Source organism: Sminthopsis crassicaudata, chromosome 3 (genome assembly GCF_048593235.1).
Source record: "Sminthopsis crassicaudata isolate SCR6 chromosome 3, ASM4859323v1, whole genome shotgun sequence".
Taxonomy (NCBI): Eukaryota; Metazoa; Chordata; class Mammalia; order Dasyuromorphia; family Dasyuridae; genus Sminthopsis; species Sminthopsis crassicaudata.
The window spans coordinates 554952685-554972642 of NC_133619.1; the positions used below are offsets into that span (position 1 = coordinate 554952685).

At 33.7% G+C, this 19958-nt stretch overlaps 1 protein-coding gene and 1 long non-coding RNA gene across 22 annotated transcripts in view; one reads left to right on the top strand and one right to left on the bottom strand.

Moving 5' to 3' along the window:
• Positions 1 to 19958, bottom strand: part of DLG2 (discs large MAGUK scaffold protein 2) — a 2604243-nt gene that overhangs the window by 1442158 nt on the left and 1142127 nt on the right. The gene's annotated exons all lie outside the window — the stretch shown is intronic.
• LOC141563464 (uncharacterized) lies at positions 1912 to 19537 on the top strand. The gene is made up of 2 exons (XR_012488425.1): positions 1912 to 2080; positions 19102 to 19537. It is a non-coding gene; the product is annotated as an uncharacterized LOC141563464 (long non-coding RNA).

The following is a 19958-nucleotide window of genomic DNA, read 5'->3' on the forward strand; positions in this document are numbered from 1 at the left end:
TTCACTTGTTTTAGTATTGTTACTATCATCTTTCATTCAATTGAAAGATTTCCTAAGTGTCTCTTCTGTGCTGAGCATTATGCTTGTGCCTCAGGGGAGATAGAAAGTTCAGAGAATTAATAGATCCATGCCTTCCAGTAGTCTGCAGTTTAGTAAGTGGACATTATATAAAGAAAGAACTAAACTTCACAATAATAGCATAGATGCATTAGAGATCTGTAAACAAAAAAAAATGATATAAAAAAGAGATCTGTAAAACATTCTCTGTAAATAACAGTAAGGACAGGTAGGTGACACAGTATGTAGAGTGTCAGGTCTAGACCCAAGAAAACCTCCCTTTGTGGGGTTCTCACTTCCTTGAGAAGTCTGGGAAGTCATGACCACCTATGTTCTAAAAGCAAAAGAAAGTGGGAGATGTTAGGATTCTTACAAGGTTCTAAGTAAGTGGAATTGAGGAGACAGTGGTTAAATCTAGTTTAGCACTGATTTAATCCTACAACAAATAATGGTTTCCTAGTGATATATGATCATCATATATATACATATGATTGATGTATATACTCAGTATGGGTTATATAAGGAGGAACTGTCAGGGCCAGAAAGGACAAATGCACTAGAAGCTCTTTGGAGGCTGAGACAGATTCATTCCATCTTCTACCTTTGTTGTGACTGGAGGCTGAAGTACAAATCTTTGGATTCGGAGACATTCAGAGAGAGCTAGAGACAGAAGCTGGCAGAGGCAAAGGACTAAGCGTCAGGAGCTCTCAGAAACAAGGAGAAAGATAGGCATTTATTAAAGCTAACTGGGCCCCAGGAAAAGAGACAAGACTTTGAAGAAGACAATAAAGGATTTGGACTTTAACTCCTGGCTGCATATGGGGTGATTACACTGAACTGAAACAAAAGCTGCCTCTAGAAGCCCCCCAAGAAACCTGCTCCCAGAGAATATTACATTTTAGAGAATATTACACCAGACCATTAAAATATATACAAAAATTCCTGCAAATCCTCCTATTAATTAGGAAACCACAACTTAACATCAGTTTTATTACATTTCATTTATTTTGTTAAATATTTTCCATTTAAATTATTATTAACATTTTAATCTGGTTCTGGCTTCACTGAAGAGTATTAGGGGGGGTACTAAAAGAATTTTTGATCTCTCTGTTCTGGAAAGCCTCCAAGGACAGGATGCTCTCATTATTATTTCTTGGGGTAACCTAATTTTAAAATTTTAAGGTTTTAGTTATTAGACCATTAAAAAAATTGAACTAAAATCTGTTATCATTAAGTTGCAAAGAAATTACTTTTTAAAGCTTTATGTAATCATGAAATATTATTTTGCTATTATTATTGGCTGGACAACTAATATTAAGAGAAAAAAAGGATTTGAGAATTGGAAGGGAGGTAATAGATCAGTCAGTCAATAAATATTTATTAAGCACCTATTATGTGCTTAATATCCCCTGCTTATAGAGAGGATATAAATATGAAAAAAAAAAACAAGTCTCTGCCTTCAAGGAGCTCATAACTTAGTGGGGGGGAGATAATACACAAAAGGAAGCTTTTTTTTTAAGAGGGAGAATTTGGGAAGAAGTATGATAAAATCTACAGTAATGTAGAGGATATGAAGAAGAAATGAAGAGAGTTGTCTTGGAGTTCATGACTAGATGTAAAGGGCTGAAACTATGAAAAGGTGCACTTGAATCAGACAACCAAGCACGTAAGGCTAATTACCGATTTGACAATGACTATTAGCATATGTTTGGAAAAATGTCTCTTCTCACTCTTTGGTGTTGGCTCAATGTTTAAGATAATCATAGGCAAGGATTAGATAGAGGATGGAGTGACAGAGGCCAGAGACTCACTTGGTGGCAGGAGAAGGAGGAGAAAGGTAGAGATTCTGGATTCTAGAATCAAGAAGAGATCTTTGGTAAAACTCCTGACAGTTTACCTGCTTCTTTAACTTCTCTCTTTAAAGACCAATGACTTTTACTTATCCTGACTCTGGCTGATCCTGAGACCTCCAGGGAGCTAGTTTGGACTTAACAACTAGACTCTCTAATTAAAAGACCAGAGGGTAAGGATGAGGTGTGAGTATCTCTCATTTGGCAAAAATGATAGGAAAAGATAATGATAAATCTTGGAAGAGATGTGGGGAAATTGGGACACTAATGCATTGTTGATAGAGTTGTGATCTTTTGGAGAGCAATCTGGAACTATGCCCAAAGGGCTATAAAACTGTGCATACCCTTTGAGCCATCAGTGCCATTACTAGATATATATCCCAAGAAAATCATAAAGGATGGAAAAGGATCCACATGTGCAAAATTGTTTGTAGTAGTTCTTTGTGGTAGGAAAGAATTGGAAAATGAATAGATGTTCATCAGTTGGGGAATGGCTGAACAAATTGTGGTATATGAAGGTAATGGAATATTATTGTTCATTAAAAAAATGGTGAACAAGCTGATTTTAGAAAGTCCTGGAAAGATTTACATGATTTACATGATGTACTCCACATTGTACACAATAACAAGAAAAATGTGTGATGATAAATTATGAAAAACTTGTTTCTTCCCAGTGGTTCAGTGACCCAATGTAATCCCAATAGACTTTGTTTTTGTTGTTGTTGTTGCTATTGCTTTTTTTGCTAAAGCAATTGGGGTTAAGTGACTTGCCCAGGGTCACACAGCTAGTGTCTGAGACCAAATTTGAACTCGGGTCCTCCTGACTTCAGGGCTGGTGCTCTATCCACCGCGCCACCTAGCTGCTCCCCCAATAGAGTTTGGAAAGAAACTAAGGAGACTAAATGTAAATCAACACATGCAGATTTCACTTCTTTTTTTTCTGTTTTGTAATCTCTTCCATGGGCTTTCCCTTTTGTTCTGATTTTTGTCTTGCAACATGATTCATAAAGCAATGTGTGTTAAAAAAATGAATAAATAAACTAAAAAATAAATTAGTTTTTAAAAAAGGATGAGGTGTGAGTACTACATTTCAATGTTGCAAGAGTATGAGACTTTCCAATAATAATTGTCCTGAAAGCATTATGGAGAAGTTCAGAAGGAGAGCAGCCAGTGGGGAAATGAGGAGGAAATGGAAAGGTAGCTAAATTAGCCCCTACATGAACAAGAAGCACATGACAAGTTTTTTTTTTTTTTTTTTTTTTTACTTGATAAGTGAGTCACCTAATCCTCCCTTTTACACCTAGTAATCAGCAACCTGGAGAGGCATCCCATTCTATGTTTCCTAGTTTTAATTATTCAAACCATACTAAATCTTGAGTGGAAAAAGATCACAGAAATTTTCTGGTCCAAGTCTCTCATTTTATAATCAGGAAATATTTTAAAATTGAGGAAATTGAGACTTGGACTTAAAAATACTGTCAAAGATCCATAGCAGAGCTGAGCTTTGAGCTCAACTACATGGACTCCACAACAAGGCTGCTTTTCTCTTTAGGAAGTTTATCCTTATATTAATCCTAAATCCAGCCCCTACAACTTCTGCTAACTATTCTTAATTCTTTCCTCTGTAAGCAAAACAAACAAACAAACAAACAAATAAATAAATAAATGCCACTTCTTCATTACTGGTTTTTAAATACTTTGAAGATATTTATTCTGTTCCTTTTAATTCTCCTTCCCAGGAGGCAGCTAGGTGGCTCAACAAATAGAGTAACAGGCCTGGGGTCAGTAAGACCTAAGTTAAAATTTGAACTCAAGACACTAGCTGTGTGATGCTGGGCAAGTTATTTAACCCTGTTTGCCTTAATCCACTAGAGGATGAAATGACAAACCATTCCACTGTCTTTGCTAAGAAACCTCTAGGCATACCATGTCCTAGGGTCAGAAGAGTTGGACAGGTTTTGTATTTTCCTCAATCATGAGGTGAGAGACTATTTTTTTACATCTTTGTTTTCCTAATAGAAAGTTTAGCTTAGTGGATAAAAATCAGAACACAAAAGCCAAGAATATCTGAATTCTAGTACTACCTTTTGCCCATACTGGTTGTGTAATTTTGGGCACTTAACTTTCTATCAGTGACTTAGTAACTTTCCAAGAAGTTGCTTGTCCAGCTTTGGTAGAAGAAGTTCCTCCTCTGGGAGTTCCACAAATTTATACAAATCCCAGTTCCAGCATCTATCACCTCAGAATTATTTGCTATTTTTCAGTCTCTCAGTCCCAGTTCTTCAAGACCCCATGGATGATAGTCTATCACTACAGCCCATGAGTCTTTCTTTAATTTCTTAGCAAAGATGCTGGAGTGGTCTGCCATTTCTAATAATGAAATTCAAAAGCAGAAGAATGATTTCTCTGGAATTTTCTTCTTCAGATTCTCAAACAACTTCCAAGAACTGAGGCTTCAGAACACTCCCCATCTGATTTCTCTAGTCCTGTTTGATAAGGCCAGACTGTTATCTTCCCAATTCATGAATGGAGTATCATTTATTTAAGTGATCTGTCTGTCTGAGGAGAAGTAAAAGAAGAAATTGTCCGAAATCTCACTGGATTTTCCATGCAAAATGAATTGCTCTCTAACTCCTCTACTCTAAAAAGTCTCTTGTTTCACTGTTTCCTAAATTCATCTCTCTAACTGGTGATGTTTTCCCCATTCTTTGAAAAGCTTCTTAAAATATAATATGGGGTCATATAACTAAATGTGAGGATCATGAAATGATCATTTATTATGAGTAAATATTTGATTTGCATACCTGTTTCATATAGATATGTACCTGAGGTCGTATAAAAATATCTTGGATAAAAATACATTGCAAATGGAAAAAGTTACTAATTGGTAACTTCTCCAAGAAATTCCCCTGGTAACATCTAAGAGAGTAAATGGCTTTTTCTCATCTGGACTGACACTGCCCTTTTCTGTTTCTCTTTGTTTCTGTCTGTCTTTCTTTTTTCTCTGTGTTTCTGTCTGTTTATTTGTCTCTTTCCTTCTCCTTTCTCTCTCTTTCACACAATTATGCATATATATATGTGTATATATATATATATATATGTTTGCATTTATACACATATTCATATATGTGTTTGTATACATACAGATACACACATTTGCATAAAGGTGGTCTATTTGTGAATAGATTTGTTGAAGAGATAATCAGTTCTAGCTGGGGGGAATGGGGAATGATTTCAACAGAAATTCCTTAAGTGTGGAAGAACATGTACCAATAAACAGAGCAGAGAGTGAGTGGAGGACAAAATCTGGGAACAAAGTTCAATTTGGCTCAGGTTTGAAGAAACCAAGGGAACACAAAAGTCAGAAAGGTAAGATGAAGACAGGCAGATAGAGGAGAATTTTCATCAATAGACACAGATCTCCCTAAAAGTCTATAATAGCTCTCCTTGTTATGGCATTTCAGATAAAAAATAAACATCTCAATAGCAGGTACAAGGTAACACATTCAAGGTCTGGGGCTTCTGAACAAATATGAATTTTTAAGGTGAATATTCTATTTTGGGTTGTGGGTAAGTTAAAAACTCAATATTTTGTTACAATTATATTTTGATTTGTTTTTTAATTTGAAGTAGTGATGTTGCTCAAAATTAAGAAGTAAAGAAAATCACTGAAGTCTTTTTAATGGCATAAAAAAGAAGGACGTTTAGAAGGAAATACATACAAACCGAATAGCTATGAAAGTAATATGTCAAATTTATTCTATAATTTTTAAAAAGATCAGAATGTACATAATATAGATTAATGGTTTCACATATAATCCTCTTTTTCTTTTTGAATTTCTTTTATAGAAATGTCCTTTTTATGTCTTTGTTAAATCTAGAATTTTAAAAAAATCAATAAAAATCTACTCAGAGAAGAAAAGAAAAGCTTTGGTAGCAGCATTTTCCCTGTTTGGTAGGAAGGAGACTATAATTTGATATTAAAAAATAACTAGTGCAATGTAGAAAGCTATTTTATTATAGTATTGTGAAAAATGGAGAAGACATTTTCCCTTCTCATTCTAATTTATTAAAAAACAATTCAAGAAAATATTGACCTATGTGACTAGATTCTTTAGTCTTTCTATAAATTGGGGCAAAAATACTTTCATTCCCTCATAGTCTTTTTTCTGCTCCCCTGCCAAAGCCTGAGAAACCTTTCCTTCCTCATACTTACATGGTACTTTATTCTATATCCCCTATGTTTTTATCAGGTTTTATGGGTGGTTATTTATATGTCTATTATATTCAACATTTCAGAAATATCTTTTTTCATGTCCCATCACAATTTTGTTCTTCAGACTAGATGCTCACTAAATATTTACTGAATAGAATCCAATAATATTTAATTCTTAAATATCTGTGATAATGCATAATAAAAATTATACAACATTTTAAAAATATCCTTTAATCAACAACTATAAATTCTTGCTTCACCAAAAATTTTACAATGCAGCTAAGATGACAAACTGCATGCAAAAAAATCTGGTTGGGAGACAACAATGGGCTAAATTTAATAATATTTAATCTAATAGAGATAAATGTAATTTTGGACCATGGGGGTCAATAATACAGCCTTACAAATGCAAGACATAGGATAGATAACTAGGGGGAAAATGTCCCAAAATAGTGGAACAAATTCAGCATTAGGCACTAGTGCAAAATGACAATTAAAAAATGTTATCTACCCAAGACTACATGTATGTGCAATTTGCAGAAGGACTAATATTATTTTCCAATACTCTACATTGTCCTTTGTTTGAAAAAATGGCTAGAAGAATGAAAAAGACTACTAGTATGCCACATGAAAGGATAAATAAGAATAATTTCTAAAAATATAAGAGCCCATATCAATTGTTGCAAGGTAAACAGAATGAGGAAAATAATATATAAAATGGTGACAATATCAAACTAAATGAAAATAAAATAAAACTCTATATTGTAAAAATATTGTGACCAAACTTGTCACTAAAAAACAAGTTGAAAAAAATATTCCTCTTTCTTTATCTTCTGAAGTAGGGTCTAGTGATGTGGAAATATTATATACACTATTAGATACGATTAATGTGTTCATTTTTATTGATTTTTTTTAGTTGTATAGGAAGGCCACCAGTATATAGAAGGGACAAGCCATATTCAGAATTGATATGTGAAACATCTAGAACAATGAGTTCTTATCTTGTTGTTGCTGTTCAGTCAAATTCTATTCTCTATAACCACATTTGAGTTTTCTTGGTAAAGATACTGAAGGTGTTTGCTCGTTTTACAGATGAGGAAACTGAAAAAAAATTTTTAAATGATTTGCCCAGAATCATACAAACTAGTAAGTGTTTGAGGGTAGATTTGAACTTTGTTCTTCCAGACTCTAGGCCTGGTGCTCTATCCACTCCATCACCTAGCTGTCCATGTTCTGTCTCAGGTTCCACATTTCAGAAAGATAAAGACAAATTGTTACATGTGCAGAAAAATTAAGAGGATGATGAAAAATGTGGAGAACATGCCCAAATAATATTTGAAATACCTCGAGATGTATGACATAGAGAAGAGATAATTCAGAAGACATGATAGTCTTTTGCAAATAAGTAGAGGGCTATAATATGAAAAAGAGATTAAGTTGTTTTGCTTAGCCTCAGAGAATAGTGCTGGGAACAATGGGTGGAAGTCAAAGAGAGGCATATTTAGGCATTATATGAATAATTAGTGTTATTACAAATTGAATGGGCTAGTTGCCAAGAGAAATTGAAAATTTCTTCTTCAGTAGAAGTCATCCAGATGGATTTGTTAAGAATATTATAGAAGGGATTCTCACTCAAGGAATAGGTTGAACTCTATGACTTCTGAGATCTCTTCTATCTCAGGTCTAAACTTCTATGAAATGGCAGTATAGATGAAATCTTGTACTTTTCCATTTTGCATACTTCATTCCCTTATTTGGGCAGCTAAGTAGTAGCTGGAGCTCTAGAGCAGAAGCAAGAAAGATTGGAATTGAAATGTAGCCTCAGATGCTTAGTATCAATGAAACCTTGGGCAAGTCACTCAACTCTGTTTACCTCAATTTCCTAATCTGTAAAATGAGTTGGATAAAGAAATGGCAAAACAACTTCAGTTTTTCTTTAAAAAAAACAAAAAAAAAAACAAATAGGATCATGAAGATTACTACAGGACCAAAAGATTTCCAAACAACAAAAATAAACACAAATCAATTCCTTTATTTAACAGATGATGATATGGATTTGTAGGAAAATGGGGAGTTTCCCTAGGATTATATAGCCAGTAGTCTCTTAGACCAGTTTTCTCTCAACTTCCTTAAAATGTCCTATGTTTTGTCATGAGTTGATTTTTTAAAAGCCCACATTCCTTCAAGTCATTTTTTAAACATCACTAAAGAAATACAGAGATGTTAAGTAGAGAGTTAATGACTAAGCTCTCCTCTGGCACACAACTACCTCCAAGGAAGGAATCCATTCTGATACAGAGAGGAATGTTACTCCATATGGAGTAAATCAATTGGAATTAACAATACATTCAGTTCCAATTCAAGAGCCAATAGAAAGATTGTCTTCCATGTCTGCAGTCAGTCAAATTTTCCCAACATATTTTAAAGTAGGCCCAACATTTGTTCAGCAATTTGCAAAGATATCCATCTAGCTCATTAAAAACAATTTAGAGAAATAACAATGTAGACTGGCTAAATGGTATAAAAGGAAATCAATGTATGGTAAATATTTGAATAAGTAAAGTATAGTTAGACATCAGGGAATAGAAAAAGGCAGAGAAATATAGTCCTTGTACCAGAAGGAGACAGCATGGTATAATGGAGAAAGTACTAGAAGCTTATTTGAATCCTGGCTTTGTTCCCTCCCCCAACCCCCCATTCAACCATAAGCAATTTACTTCTTCCCTTTGGGCCTCAGTTTGCTTGACTCTAAAATGAGAGAGCTAAACTCAACAACCTTTAAAACCCCTTCTAGCTCTAATTTTACAATCCTAAGTACTGAAATGAGATAGAGAAAAGGAAAGTATGAATTGAGTCAGTTAAAGAAGGCTATTTAGATTTTACACAGGATTTGCTAGATCTAGCAAACTAAATGCCTCATTCCATGAGGAGGGTTTTTTTCTTTTTTAATATTAAAGCTTTTATTTTTCAAAACATATGCGTGGACAATTCTTCAACATTAGCCCTTGCAAAACTAGTGTTCCCATCTCCCCCTTCCCCCAAGCCTTCCCCTAGATGGCAAGTAGTCCAATATATGTTAAACATGATAGAAATATATATTAAAGAGAAGGTTTTTTTTCATCATCATTTGAGAACCATAATGAATGGCCCCCAAATTCAAGATTCTATAATACAAGTGTTGCTGTGCCACTGAATAATCTACCACCATCACTCCCACATATATACACATAGGTACTTAGGCAGTGGACACTTAGGCAATATATCCATATGAAACTAGCAAAACTCATGCTCCCCTAAACAGTGGAGGAGCTGTCAAAATACACGAGAACAAAAATAGACAGTCTTAGGCGCAGATAATGCCATAAAGGTCAAATAGAGATGTATTAGAGCTAAAAAATGTTTTCATCATCTGCTTGTTCCTCTTCTTGCTCAAGGCAATATAAAGATCAATGAGAGACAGGCTGATGCCAGGGACCATATATGGGCACTTGACTATAAATATACAAAGAGAGGTATCAGAGAGAAATGAGGAGTTCTACAAATAGACTCTTTGCAAAAAAAATAATGAAACACCTCGCCTATTGAAATAGGAATCATCCCCCACGTCCATTTGTATGAGTGTACTTGTCTCCCACAGAAACTGCCCACTAGGGCCAGATAGTTGTATCTCTTCTCTTCCCTTCCCAAAGGAACAGGAATTCCCTGGTAAGACAACATTTTTGTACTTTTTTTTTTTGTAGGCAGAAAATAGAGGGATGAACAAAACTGAGAATATTAGAATGGGGAAGTAGTCACTGATAAGAACTGATGCAAATCTAGGCTAATGTTTATCTGAGAGTAGACTTTGGAGGGACCTCCTTTTTCTATTTCATCAGAGCTCCTCTTAGAGAAAAAGTAAGTACTGTTTTGCTCCAGCACTGAAGCTTTCTGTGATTAGACTGGACCATGGATGATAGTAGGATGCCAGCATAGAGGTAAGAGCTGAAATTAAGGGGAGTGAGTAGAAAGATATAGATAGACACTGGCTCACAGCTTCCAGACAAAAAGTCCATTTGCCATCAGAAAAATCCCAAGGTGTGAAATAATAATAGGCAAGGGAGAATTTTTTGGGAAAACTGCTTCTGCTTACTGACAAAAGACCATCTCAGTGTGGAAAAAGTCAAGATTGCCAATCACACACTACTCTTTTTAGCCTCACTTTTTCACATAAATGCTAGTACCTTTTTGCAGTAAGATCTGTGTGCGTCAGCAGAAGAATTATAAACACACACGTGCATCTTGATCCAGGCAATGGGGAATGTACACAGACAATGATTTTCTAATGTCCGTGAGAAGGACAAGATGACTGAATGCTTCTTTCCCCTTCGTCTTCCTTCCTGAATTTATAATTTAATTGAAATTGGGGCCAACAAATGTAGCACCGCAAGTTTATAAATAAACTGCCTTGCTCTGAATGGCTCAAATTAACTTTGTGGTGTACTTTTTTTTTTTTTTTTAATAAAGAATGCATTACAGTTTACTGGGAGTGTAGGAGGATCTAAATCAATTTGAGCCAGGATGATTAATTAAAGTGTGTCTGCTGCATTTCTCTGGGTGTACGGATGGATAAGAAAACTGTATAACATTGTAACCAAATGTACATTCTGTTTAACTTACACGCTACAGGTAAAACAGCTAATGCCCTTCCATTTATAGAAAACATGGCACACACACTTGTATATGGGAGCGTCAGTCTTATAGTAGTTTCTTCACTCAGTGATGGAAAGTTGTTAGGAGATGGTTTTGCTGTGTCTACTTACATTCTATGTGACTTTGGAGAAGGCGACTAATTTCTGTGGAACTCAGGTTTCCCATCTGTAAAATGAGAGTGTTGGGCTGGTTGCCCTTGATGTTCTTTTTCAGCCCTAAGTCATGTGAAGGAGATTCAGAAGTGAAGGCAGGGATGGAGAGGCAGCATAGCTCGTGGAAATAGAGGTTGTATCTACTGTCAGAGAGCCCAGATGCACATCTTGCCTCTGCCATCACTTGAGTTATTTAACCTTAAGCTCTTTATCCATAAAATAAAGGAGTTGAACTACATCATGTATTTAAGACTTCTTCCAAGTCTAAATAACTGCTACCATTATTTGTAGGTTTCCTTTCCCTGTTAAATCCCATGATCTTATGAAATAGATCCTTTGTCATAATAAATGTTATTTCTCTTTTTCTTAAAAAAGTTTGTTTTCATAGGAATGGTTAAAAAAAATCCATACACATACATGTATATATACTACATTCACATGCATATACATGTAATATACAATAGGTATTCATGTGTATGTGTGTATAATGTATATGAATACATATATGCATGTTTCTATATCTATCTAGAATCACAAATATAAACAATACTAAGTATATCACATATACTTATATGCTGCATATATATATATATGTACAGAGAGAGAGAGAGAGAGAGAGAGAGAGAGAGAGAGAGAGAGAGAGAGAGAGAAAGAAAGAAAGAGAGAAGTGGATATAGTGGGAAGACGTGTTCTGGAAACTGGGTTCTTATCCAGAATTTGCCATTAAATAACTTCTTGGATTTCCATAATGGTGAATTATCTCAGCTATACAATATGTATTTGTATATTCTGAGGATAGAGAACATTGGGTAAATTGATCCTTAGGCGGATCCTTCAATTTCCAAAATTTTATGATACAAAAATACAGTAGGAAACCAAAAGATATGATGGTTATGGATTGTGGTCAATAGCTAATTTTTATTCCTAAATTTCTGCTCTGCATGAGATATATAAGTAGGTCTAGAGTTCAGAAGAAAGTTTATAGGGAGAGAATTGTAGTTCATTTCTTTTAAGATGAGAATTGAAGTACTGGGAGCTGATCTAATCACCAAGGTAGAGTCACAGAGAGAGAGAATAAAAGTCCTTTGAGGATAGAGATTATTTACTTTTATATCTGTAATCCCTCATTTCTCCCCAGTGTCCTCAACAGAGAAGGTATTTGATAAATAATTTTAAATTGAATTATGTATTTTATAAAGTTAAAAATTAAGACAACTAACAAACATCCACACAAATTCTAATCCATTCTGATGGCTTCATCGTAAAGTCACAGGGCATAATAAAACATGACAATTAATTCTAAGCTCATAATACAATTATAATTAACAGGAGACTGAAAAATATCTGGAGTATTTTGAAAACATTAGGTCAAGGCAACAATTAAAGTGGCAACATAAGTTCTTCTTTTCCTATTCATAGTACAAACCCAATTAGTTGTGGATTTCAACAGTTTGGCAGTGGTCAAACCTCAGATGCAGAGCACAGAGGTAATTATAATGTTATTAGGACAAATTTATATACCATTTTACCAGACTATAAAGAAAAGGAATCATTTATTATATTTGCCAATGTGTCTGCATCTCCTATCATTGAGCTGTATAAATCAACACCCTACCATCCACTGTGGCATAATCTTTATTTAAAAACATTTTTAGCTGAATGAATGATAAGTGAATTGTTAGCATAGCCAGCCAATGATATTAGTAGAAAGAAGTGAGCATAGTCTCAATATTCATTTTTTTGATCTAATTTTTTTTTGGAAAGTTTCTCTAGTATTATGTTTCTACACCAAGCTAATTGAGCAGTTAGTTAGGTGGAACAGTGGATAGAGCACTGGGATTGGAGTTTAAAAGACAAAATCAAATATAACCTCAGATATTGACAAGCTGTGAGACACTGGGTAAGTCATTTAACCTCTGCCTCAGTTTTTCCTTTTATGAAATGCAATTAACTCCCAGAGTTGTGAACATAACATGAGAAAATATTTATAAAGCATTTTATACATCTAAAAATTCATGTAGAGGCTAGCTTTATTATTATTATCATCAATTCACCTCTTAATTTATCATATATCTTATTTTTTTTGATTGACCATACATGCTTATTTATTTATTTATTTTTGTTGAGGCAATTGGGGATAAGAGATTTGCCTAAAGTCACAAAGCTAGGGGGTATTAAGTGTATGAGATCAAATTTGAACTCGGGTCCTCTTGACTTTAGGGGCCAATATTCTATCCACTGTGCCACCTAGCTGCCCAACATGTTTACTTTTTTATTATTAAAGCTCTTTTTTCAAAACATATGCATAGATAATTTTCAACATTCATCCTTGTAAAACCTTGTGTTCCAAAATTTTTTCCTCCCTTCCTACAACCTCCTCCCCCACACAGCAAGTAATCCAATATATGTTAAACATGTGCATTTCTTTTATATGTATTTCCACAATTATCATGCTGGACAGGAAAAATCTGATGAAGGGGAAAAAATGAGAAAGAAAACGATACAAATAACCTACAAGAAAAAAGTGAAAATACTGTTGTGACCCACACTCAGTTCCCACAGTCCTCTGCAGGTCACTCTCTCCATCATAAGACAATTGGAATTGGCCTGAATCACCTCATTGTGAAAAGAGCCACATCTTGCTGTTGCTATATATAACAATCTCCTGGTCCAGCTCGTTTCACTCAGCATCAGCTCATGTAAGTCTCTCCAGACCTCTCTGAAATCATCCTGCTGGCTGTTTTTTACAGAACAATAATATTCCATAACATTCATATTCATAACTTATTCAGCCATTCTCCAAATGATGGGCATCCACTCAGTTTCTAGTTTCTGGCCACTACAAAAAGGGCTTGCTGCAAACATTTGTGTACATATCATATATGTTATTTATCTATACACTACTGATGAAAGGATTAAAAGTCTAATTATTACAATGAACTGTTCATCCTAGTATAATATCAAGTCCTTTTACATGATTTTTTTTTTATGGATCTATAATTTCGTCCTTGTGAATCTTTCCTTCCACTGATGATGAGTCTTCTGAGTCTTGTTAGATGGTTATATGGAGTGGCCACACACACACACACAAAAAAAAAAAAAAAAAACAAAACATTAACTAGTCAAGCTTTTGGTAATTAGATTTTCTAAATTTAGCTGGACTGGTGCTCAGATAAAAAGACATACACAGACCTGTTGGAAATTCCATGCCGAATATCTTTCCAGCTTGGTATGATTTTCTACTTTAAACCGTAATATTATATATATATATATTATAATAATATAATTAATATTATATAATAATATATTATAATTATATTATTATAATAGAAAAAAACATTAACTAGTCAAGCTTATGATAATTAGATTTTCTAAATTTAGCTGGACTGGTGCTCAGATAAAAAGACATACACAGACCTGTTGGAAATTCCATGCCAGATATCTTTCCAGCTTGGTATGATTTTCTATTTTAAACTATAATTATATATATATATATAATTATATTATATTATTATTATTATATAATTAATATTATAATAATATAATTAATATTATATTATAATAATATAATTAATATTATATATAATAATACATTATGGTTATATTATATGTTAATATAATATAATATAATATAACATAACATAACATAACATAACATAACATAACATAACATAACATAACATAACATAACATAATATAATATAATATAATATAATATAATATAATATAATATAATATAATATAATATAATATAATATATATATTTGCTTCCCAGCAAACCAGCCCTAGGTCCCATCTCAGCAAATCAGTGATCTGAGTCCCAGGGCAGTGGAACAGATTAATGCCAATTCCCTACATGCTTCAGCACTACCAGGGGAAAGGCAGACTCTGGCTCTGAGAACCACTAGGAGAATCACCAATTCTTTAGCATAGCCCCAGGCATTTAGTAACCATTTAGCAGCCAGATCTTCTATTCTCCAGTATAGCCCCAAGGAAATGCAGAAACTCCCCACTGGTCTCAGCACATTCCAAACATTAGCACTAGCATCCAGGCTCAGCAACATGAGCTGCCAGACCCTTATCTCCTTCCAAAGTGCCAGCCATTCCCTGTGCACCCCCTAAGCACAGCACCAGCAAAATATGAGGTGGGCCTAAAGACAATATCAGTGCAACACCCATTAAATAGCCAGGGCCTACAGACTCTGGCACAAGAATCCTGACAATGCCCCTTCCATCCTGGGAACAGACTTAAAACTTAAAGGAAAGGAAAAAGGCCAAAACTCAATAAAAACAAAAAAGAATGGGATTATAGAAAACTATTATGGTGACAAGGAAGATAAAAAATACAAACTCAGAAAAAGCCAACAATGTCAAAAGACCTATGAGAAAAACTCCAAAGCAAAACTGAAAGTGTCTCAATCTAGAAAGAATTTATGGAAAGGGATTAAAAATCATATAAGAGAGAAGAAAAATTGGGAAATGAAATAAATGTGATACAAGAGAATTATGAGGGGAAGGAACAACAGTTTGGAAAAAGAAAACAACTGATTAAAAAGTAGAGTTGACCAAATGGAAGAAGAGATACAAAAATCCACTGAAGAAAACATGATCAAAGAAGAATTAGCGAATATTATGAAAAGCAAAACAGACAATTTTGATTACATTAAATTAAAAAGTTTTTGCACAAACAAAAACACAACAGAAAGGGGAAGTACATAACTGGGAAAAAGTTTTTAAAGCCCGTATTTCTGATAAAGGTCTCATTTCTAAAACATACAGAACTGTGTCAAATTTATAAGAATACAAGTCATCTCTCAATTGATAAATGATCAATGGATATGAACAGACAATTTTCAGATAACAAAATTAAAGTCATCTATGATTATATGAAAAAAGTGCTACAAATCACAATTGATGAGAGAAGTGCAAATTAAAACAACTCTGAGGTACAACCTCATATCTCTTAGATTGGCTAAGATAACAGGAAAAGATAATGGTGAATGTTGGATGGAATGTGGGAAAACTGGGACACTAATGCATTGTTGGTGGAGTTGTGAAATGATCCAACCATTCTGAACTGCAACTTGGAACAATGCCAATAGGGTTAGAAAACTGTGCATACCCTTTGACCCAGAAGTGCCATGACTGGACCTGTAGCACAAGGAAATCATAAAGGAAGGAAAAGGACCCACATGTGCAAAAAAGTTTGTAGCAGCTCTTTTTGTGGTAGCAAAGAACTGGAAAATTAGTAGATGCCCATCAATTAGGGAATAATTGAACAATTTGTGTGAAGGTAATGGAATATTATTGTGCTGTAATAAATGTTGAACAAGCTTATTTACATGAATTGATGCCGAGTGAAACAAGCAGAGCCAGGAATATATTGTACACAATAACAGCAAGAATGTGTGATGATCAACTACTAAAAACTTGGTTCTTCTCAGTGGTTCAGTGATCCAACATAATCCCAATAGACTTGGATAGAAAATTCCATTTACATCCAGAAAAAGAACTATGTAGATTGAATGTAAATCAACATATGATATGTTTACTTTTTTTACTATTTTTTTTCTCTACCAGTGTTTTCCTTTTTGTTCTGATTTTTCTCTCAAAATGTTTCATAAAGCAATGTGTATTAAAATTAATTAATTAAAAAGAAAGAAAACAACTCCTTAAAAAGTACAACTGGTCAACTGGAAAGGAAAGTACAAAAGGTAAAGGAGGAAAATGATTGCTTAAAAGTTAGAATTTAATAAGTAGAAATTAATGAGCATATGAGACACCAAGAATCAATCAAAAAATTCAAAAGAATTAAAAAATAGAAAATTTATAAAATATATCATTGTAAAAACAACTAACCATGAAAATAGATCCAGGAGAAACAATGTAGAATCATTATCAAAAGATAACCTGGACAGCATCTTTGAAAAAATTATCAAGAAAAATTGCCCTGATATCTTGGAACTAGAGGGCAAAACAGGTATTGAAAAAATCCACTTATTTCAGGAAAGAGATGCTAAAATAAAATCTCCAAGAAAAATTATAGCCAAATTATACAACTATTAGATCAAGAAAAAAACATACTGCAAGTGGTCAGAAAGAAACTATTCAAATATTAGGGAGTCACAGTCAGGATTACATAGAATTTAGCAGCTACACTATTAAAGAATTAGAAGTCATGTAACATGATATTCCAGAAAGCAAAAGACCTAGAATTACAACTAAAATTACCTCCCTGGAGAAATTAAACATAGTACTTTAAGGGGAAAAAGGTCATCTAATGAAATAGAAGGATTTCAAACTTTAATAAGGAGAAGACCAGAACTGAACAAAAAAATTGACCTCTAATATCAAACCCAAGAGAAGCTGAAAAGGGGAAAAGGGGGAAAGAAAATATAAGGTATTCAGTGGAGCTGAACTGGTATCTGCCTACACAGAAAAATGATCATTTTAATTCTTAATAAATGTACTACTAATAGTATACCTAAAAGAAAAATGCAGAGGTGAAGGATATGGGTATAAGGTGAATTTGAGGGAATAACAGAGGAGTACAAAAGGTACACAAGGAAGGGAGAAATAGAATGTGGTAACAACACATGAAAGACATAAATAACCTATTACAGTAGAGGGAAAAATAGGAGGGTAGACAATGTCCATTGCTTGAACTTTTCTTTCATCAGTATTGGCTCATAGAGGGGAAAATATACACAATCAGTTAAACTTAGTAATCTATTTTACTCAATAATAAAGTAGGAAAGGAGGAGATTAAGTAAAGGGAAAGGGGACTAGAAGAAGAGAGAGTTGACCAGGAGAAGGAGTACATAGAAGCAAAACACTGAGGGGAAGGGTAAAAGGAGAGAGAGGACAAACAGCAGGAAAAATATATAATAAGGGAAATATACAGTTAGTAATCATAACTGTGAATGGGAATAGGATGAACTCTCTCATAAAACAGAAGCAGATCAAGAAACATACTTGAAACAGAGGCACACACAGAGGAAAGGTAAGGGAATAGGGTAGAATTTACCATGCTTCAACAGAAGCTTAAAAAAAAGCAAGGAATGCAATCTTGATGTCAGACAAAGCAAAAGCAAAAACAGACCTAATTAGACGAAATAAGGAAGGTACTAAAAGTACCATAATCAATGAAATAATATCAATAAAAAACTTGTATGTACCGAGTGGCCTAGCATCCAAATTCTTAAAGAAAGTGAGTTACAGGTTTGTGATCAAAGATCGAGAGCATTATGAAATGTAAAATAGATAATTTTGATTATATTAAATTAAAAAGCTTTTGCACAAACAAAAGAAATACAACCAAGATCATGAGTTCCGCAAGGTGAGATACTGTGTTTTTAGCTTTCTTTGTATTGTCAGCACTTAGCACAATGTATGCTGCAAAATAAGTATAATTGTTGATAATAATGTCATCTCCAGAATCTAATATAATATTCCAAATATGTCAATCAACCTGAATTTATTATGTATTTACTACATAACAGGCACTCTAGTAAATGTCAGAAATACAAATATAACAAAAATACAACAGCCCCTGTTTTCAATGATGTTACATTCTAATTGGGAAAAATAATACTCAAAATACTTTATCTGGGGATAGAGGAGTATATAGGAAGTTTCTCATCTTAGGACAACAGGGACTTGATGAAGGAGTTGAGATTGAATGGTGAGAAATGAATGAAAAGATGGTTAATCTTGGAATGATGACAATGATAATGATGATGATATTTACATATAAAGATAGTTTTCAACATTCCATTTTAATGTGAGAAATGAATGAAATGATGACTAACCTGGAAATGATGATAATGATGATGACGATGATGATGATGATGATCTTATCATTATCATTTTCTTCTTTTTCACCATATATATATTCCTTTTTTTAAGATTTTTGAGTTTCAAATTTCTCTTTCCTCCTTTACTTCCCCAAGTGAAAATTCATTTTTATAAGATTTATAATTCCATTTTTTCTCTTTCCCTTTCTTCCCTCCTCTCTCCTCAAGACAACAAGCAATCTGACATAGATTATAAATGTGCAATCATTTTAAACATATCACTTTTTTGTTTTTTTATTTCTCATGGTTTTTTACTTTTGTTCCAATTTTTCTTTCACAAGGTATCTAATGGGGGACCTTCTTTAAATGAAGATTCTGGAAGAAGTCATCCAATCAAAAGGAGGGGACACAGGAACTGAGGATAATTACAAGGTGTGAATTCTGGGCTTAAAGTGATGTTCTAGGATGAACAGTTTTCTAGGTCTTCATGGAGGAGTTCAGATTGTAGCCTGAAACAGACACATTATACCACATCTATCATCTAATTGTTCCTAGAGATGATGTCTCTTTTCTTGTAATGCAATATCAAATTAGTTTTCTGAATGGCAGATCATGACTGATCTTATCTCCTTCAAGAGTCTAGGCCAAGAAACCAACAGAGTAATTTCTTATTAAGTACTTATCAACCCTACTCAAAGGACTTTGTACAGTTTCACATCTGATTAAAGATAAAGCAAAAATTTATTTTTAAATTTCCAATAAATTTCATTAAAATGACCAGCAATAGCATCTCTCATTTTTTCTCAACATCAAGCTATTAATAGAAATTCATAAATTTTACCAACTTAACCATTAGATCATGAAGAAATTTATATAAAGGAATGAAAAGTAATCCATCTCTGTGAATTAGAATAAATACCATAATTATGAAGTCAGGGAAATGTGCTATATAAAACTGAATAATATAACAAAAATTAATATTTAAAACATATTAATAATAGATTACTGTTATGCCTACCATTCTTAGAAGCACTACCTATCATCCTTAAAACCTAGAAAAAGATAAAAAGATATGAGCAGGGCATCTGGATCCATTTCTTCTTTTTGAGAGACTGAGGCTAACTGAAAAGGGCAATACCCTTGGAATCAGGAAAGACCCTCCTTTAAAAGCTAGCATCTGCAACATGCTAGCAATGTG